This window comes from Thunnus maccoyii, chromosome 6, assembly GCF_910596095.1.
Source record: "Thunnus maccoyii chromosome 6, fThuMac1.1, whole genome shotgun sequence".
Classification (NCBI taxonomy): Eukaryota; Metazoa; Chordata; class Actinopteri; order Scombriformes; family Scombridae; genus Thunnus; species Thunnus maccoyii.
In genome coordinates, this window is record NC_056538.1 from 12,052,230 (window position 1) to 12,058,249 (window position 6,020).

The window sequence follows — 6,020 nt, forward strand, 5'->3', positions numbered from 1 at the left end:
CTATTTCATATAGCCCATGAACTCCTACATTTGTATGATGTTTCATCGATTACAAGAAAACTCTTTGTCATAAAAAAAAGCTCAAAGGTGGTACCAGATACAAATAGTACAAGTTTCAGTCTGAAAGTATTTTACAAGCTTTGTCGCTGACTCACAAAATAATGCACCTGCTATGGGCGTTGGAAGATACACATATCTGAAACTTTAGTCATATAAAGCAAACAGTCTCAGGTCATTCATGCTGCTCTCCGTCATTTCAGTTGAAGAAGCCTACCAGCAGTGGAACAATTATTCACATCCAACCATGTACAAAGTGCACCATTAAGGTGCCACATTTAATATTTTACTTGGGTAAATTAACAATAAGCAACAAAATGTACTTAAAATAATCATTATGTAGATTGGTGCAATATATGATTTGTTTTTCCATCTCTAAACCCTGCACAACGCACTCTATATAGTTGTGTAAAATCCAGAAATTTAGTCATTATGATTCACATGAAAGTGACAAAATTACTGGCTATAATGACAATAATTATACAGAAAGACTTTCATCGTTGTTTATGGCACCCAAGGGTTTCACTGCCAGTCCAACACCAATTACCTCAATAAAATGTATTTTTATGTTTCCATGGCATGGAACTGTTTTGTGCGTAAAACAGGCGTGTCAAGGCTGAAGGCCTGTCACCAGTGTTAACTGATCTGCCTCCAGTAATTGTGTTGTGTGCAGGCATGTGAACAGATAAGATTCAAAGGGTGGGGGCTGAAACACGGCACCTTTACCCCGCCACTTACAACGACCCACCTAATGCCCTTTCATGTATTTTTGGTTCTTAGATTGACTTTACTGTCTGTTTTATTCATGACTGAGCATAGCCACCATGAGTTTGAAAACACACCTGGGTTTATGTTCCTGCTGTTCTGACCTTTGACCTCTTTTTCAGGGAAAAGAAATTTACCCACAGTGACTGACAAGCATTTCTGCTTGTGACCGAGGCACCGAGACCTAGACCGAGAGTCTAAGAATGAGCCTTGTTTGTGTGCATCTGAGTTTTGCTTCCTGAATATACTCTGATAATACTCCCAGTACAGATAATTATACACTTTATAGTACTTTCATATTATTTCAATCTCCAGTGCTTAATATTTATGTAATATTTCTTTAGATTCACAGCACTTTCTTCCAAGATGAGGATCATCACAGTGCTTGTTGTTTCATGTGCTGAAATCAGTCAGTGACTTTTGCAACAAGCGAGCGGATTTGGCAGGCAGGTATCTCTTTTATAGGGCGTCCTCTGAGACAAGTCAAAACTTGAACAATAGGACGTCGTTATGCATGTCAGCCGAGGAGGAATGCTCGAGATCTGTCGGTATGCAACCAGGCAATTACTCTCATATACGTCAGCTCTCCCATGTCTTCAGCAGTAAACTTGTAATTTCCCAATTACTAACCTTCATTGGAACTCCTATGACGGCATCACAGTTTGTCTGGAAGGTGGTTGTACACATTTCTGTTCATCTCTGACCTCTTGAACCACAGCTGGTGGCCTGTACGGATAACTTCACAGGTTATGTTAATTTCCTGTTATTTCACTTTCTAAAACAATAGGAAAATGCACAAGACCGAATGTTTCATCCTACTGTTATCTCCTCTCCTCATACAGACAAACTCATATGGGATAAATGTTTGATTGAGTATTTAGATGCAGGGGTCCTTATATAAACTAGTTTTAGAAATCCCTCTCTAATTTCTGCTGAAAGGGGGATAATACAGCTCAGATTGTGACTGTCGCAGCAGGCTTATCTTTAAAGCCACTATTCTGATGTCACATAGGTGGTGTTATTTGGAAACCGATTGCATAAAATGATAATTCTTACTAGGCCAGACACTGTTACATAAGATGCAAGAATCCCTGAATTGTTTCAGTTATAATCTGACATACAGCTACAAAGCAACTGAGTTTGCATTTTGTGCTTAGACACCAGCCCTTTCCAGAAATCCACTCTGTAGAAACTAGAGACTGTTGGTTGAGCAGGCTTGTCTGCAAACAATGAAACTGACGCCGGAAGGCAGTGCAGCACAGCAGGTTCCTAAAAAACTACTTCTGGTAAAACAAGGAGTAGAGGGAAGCTGAGTCAACGCACAGCCAGTAAACATTACACTCCCTTATGGAAATGTGACAAATCAGTTACACAGGACAGTATCAGTTTCCTATTTACCTTAAGAAACCAATAAAACTTAGTATGAGAAATGACTCACTTTTTTGATATCAAGGTTTCATGTTTAATAATAGATGATAATACATTTAGTCTGTTCTGCACTTTTCATAGTGAAACTCAAAGTGCTACAGTATTAATAACATAGAGGAAACAATATAAAGAAAATAGTAATAAGAGTTAAGATGAAAAAGCCTTCCTGAATAGAAAGGTTTTTAGGCCTTTTTTAAAAGAGTCTAGGGTCTGTGCTGCCCTCAGATAGTTAAGAAGGCTGGTCCACAGTGCAGTGCAGCAGAAGGCTCGACCCCCCATGGTGCAGAGCTTAGTACTGAGCAAGCTGCTGTAAGATCTGAGGGTGTGGCTGGAGGTTTGTGGTATGATCAGTTCCTGTAGGTAGGGAGGCGCATGTCCATTGATGGATTTGTATGTGAGTAGCAGGACTTTGTAGTCAATCCTGAAGGAGACAGGGAGCCAGTGCAGTGAAAACAGAATTAGTGTTATATGTTCGTGTTTTCGCACTCTCATTAGGATCCCGGCAGCGCTGTTCTGAACATACTGGAGCTTCTGGATGCTCCTGCCAGGGATCCCTGTGAAGAGCACATTGCAATAGTCCAGTCTTAAGGAGATAAAGGCAGGGACAAGTTTCATTGCATCTGACAGGGTTAGAGAAGGGCAGAGTTTAGAAATGTTTTTGAGATGGTAGAAAGCATAGATGTCTTACATGGTCATCAAAAGTCAGTTGAGGGTCAAACCTAACACCCAGATAAGTGACTGACAAGGAAAGGGGGATAACCTGGCCGTCAAAGGTGAGACGACGTATGAGGGAATGATTGAATCTGGTGTGGATTGCCAATAAGGAGAGCTTTATTATACTGCTTTTTAACTGTAGGAAATTTGTGCTCATCCAGACCTTTATCTCCTCAAGACAGGTGCTGAGGCTTGACATGGCTGTAGGGCTTGGGGCAGTTTTGATGTACAGCTGGGCATCATCAGCATAGCAATTAACAGCAATAAACAGCCTCATAATGGTCACAGTTATGCAGAGAAGTGGACCCAAATGCAGAAGCAACAGGTAGACAACAGGAACTGAAGAAAATAAGTATTTATTTGCCAGAATCTGGTTACTGGCAGATGAAGACAAAAACAGAACTGGCTCACTTGAAACACGATGAGCAAAAATGAAGAGTAAAAGACAGTTGCAAACACCGGGATACATTGACCACGAACGGACAAAGAACTCAAAGAACAGACAGGGGCAAGTTGCCTGGGGGCAGTACAAGGGCGGAGCAGGAGACCCCAGGCGGGCACCCTGGCAGCTGAACAGGAGTGGAGCAAGAGACCTCAGGCAGGCAGCATGGGGGCAGTGCTGAAGGACATAACAGATCCAGAGGGCAACCAGGATGCAGGACCGAAGGCCAGTATCGCTGCAGAGGGCGACAAGGGGACAGGACGGATGGGCAAAGTCACTTGGGAGGGCGACCAGAAATGCAGGGCCGCTCAGTAGGACAACCAGACATGCAGAGCCACTCTGGAGGTCGGCAATGAAGGCTCTGGTTACTGGCAAACAAAGACAAAAACAGAACTGGCTGATTTGAAACACGAGGAGCAAAAAACAATGACTGCAAATACCGGGATACATGGACCAGGACCACAAACTCTCAAAGAACTCAAAGAACAGACAGGTATAAATCCACAAGGAACTAATCACAGAACAAGACATAGCTGAGTGGGGCAGGCATCGTAATAAAGAGGGAAACACAAGGATTGATTAACAATAAAGACAATGAGGGTGTGGCAGGCAACAAATAGGGCAAGGCTAACAAGACTAAACACAGAACAGGTGTGCAAGGGAAAACAGCCTGAGCAGGACTGCAGCAACATATGAGGAACACAAGAGGTTACAAACTGGCAGGAATAAACCCAAAGCAAGGCAGAGATAAAGCTAAAGAAAACCCTGGACTCAGAGGAAAAAAACAATACCCAGCTCAAGCACTGCACAAAGAAACACAAATGGCAAATGCAGTTATCACAAACAACTTGTAAACCAGAGCACATACAAAACACACACAGAGCAACACCAAAAACACAAGAAGTCCAGAAACACAGAGTCCATGACTCATAACCCTGAGCAGAGCTGTTTCAGTGCTGTGTACTGAATGAAAACCTGCCTGAAAATTTTCAAATAGGTATGTTTAAGGTGGTCCTGAAGCTCAGACGAAACCACCTTCTCGAACACTCTGGACAGGAAAGGGAGGTTGAAGATGTAAGTTATTGTTGTTCTTGTAAATTTGAATTATATGAAATTCAATAAAGATCTTTTTTTTTTAAAAAGAAAGGTAGGTCTGTAGCTAGCAAGAACTTCTGGGTCCAGGGTGGGCTTCATGAGAGGAGGGGGCGTTTAGTCTAATGTGAAAAAAATCTGGGATGATAAAATGTGGTTTCACTGGCAAAAGATCTCATGCTTAAAACAGATTATTACACAAGATATTTTAAGTGGTGGGGAGCAAATTAGTACAATGAGTATTTTGTGCTATTTTATACCTCTACTTCCATACATTTCAGAGACAAAGTTTGTACTTTTTAGTCCACTAGATTTCATCTGACGGCTATAGTTACTTTGTACGTTAATATTTTCCATACAAAACAAATGAGTTTACAAAATATGATACATCACTAGTAGTGATATACTATGAGTACATAAAGCAGCTCAGATTAGCTTCACCATGACAAACTACAAAATGTAAATACTGATTGCCCCTTTCTACTAAGACACACTTTGTAAAGAGTTGCAACTAATGGCTTTATTAATATTTATGAAATAATCTGTTAAAGCATAACAGACTAATCACAAACCATTAATAGGAACAAGTTTTGCAATGCCAGTTTGTAAAAATATATATATAATTTGGTGGTTGTATACTTGATTGTAAGAGGCCAATCCATGCAGTAATTTTACTATGAGTCCAGATTACCAAACAGGTGAAGAGGACAAGAAGTGCCTCAAGGCCACAGACCCCCAGGGGTCCCAAAAACCCAGTTTCACTGCATATCAGTTTGTTTTGGTAGTATGATTAATTGCAAGTTTGTTCAGAAATGTGCACCAATAAAGTACACAACTATGGTAGGTCTCACATTGGCTATAACTCAGTCTTGTGGCTCTGTCTTGTAAAGGGGTCCTGTGTCAAAATCTAGTTTTAAGACTTTATTTTGCTTGTGTTCACATGATACATATTCCCGAATAAAGTAGTTTTTTTTTTTTATCAAACTGCATCATTTAATTGTTTCGGGCTTTGTGATTTATATGATTTCTTCCTTCTCTCCTGTCAACTGTGTATCTGTTGATCTGGGCAGTGAGCTGCTGCATACAAGTTGTATTGAATTGAACTGAATCAAACTCATTGACACACAGAAAACCTGGGCCTAGGTCCAGCAGTATTAGTTCACCATAGGAATGGTTGTTTTTGGGGAAGCCTATTAATGTGCACTGATGAGAACTCAGAGGGCATATACGCATATTGCTAAGGGTGGGTCATCAGGACCCTGACAATTTTATTTTTTAATCTGTGGCCCCTAAGCAAGCTCATCTAGGCATGTCCATAAGCACATTTTGCTGATACTTATGTACTTTTACTGACATTTTACCTCAGTAAAAGTTCAAAATACATCTTCCTCGATGATATTTGTGTGTTTTGATGCTTGTATGCTGTAATGCCATGAGCTGTTCTCAAGTCTTATCCGTCCAGTTTTCCTTTTAATACGTCCGGAGCACAGTATAAAGGCCTCTGAGCCCCCCTCCCTCTACA

General features: G+C 40.9%; 1 long non-coding RNA gene across 1 annotated transcript; it reads right to left on the minus strand.

The window, feature by feature from the left end:
• Positions 1 to 3,304: 3,304 nt before the first annotated feature.
• Positions 3,305 to 3,991, minus strand: LOC121899317. The gene is made up of 2 exons (XR_006096680.1): positions 3,847 to 3,991; positions 3,305 to 3,641 (listed from the first exon to the last, which is right to left on the minus strand). It is a non-coding gene; the product is annotated as an uncharacterized LOC121899317 (long non-coding RNA).
• Positions 3,992 to 6,020: the final 2,029 nt, after the last annotated feature.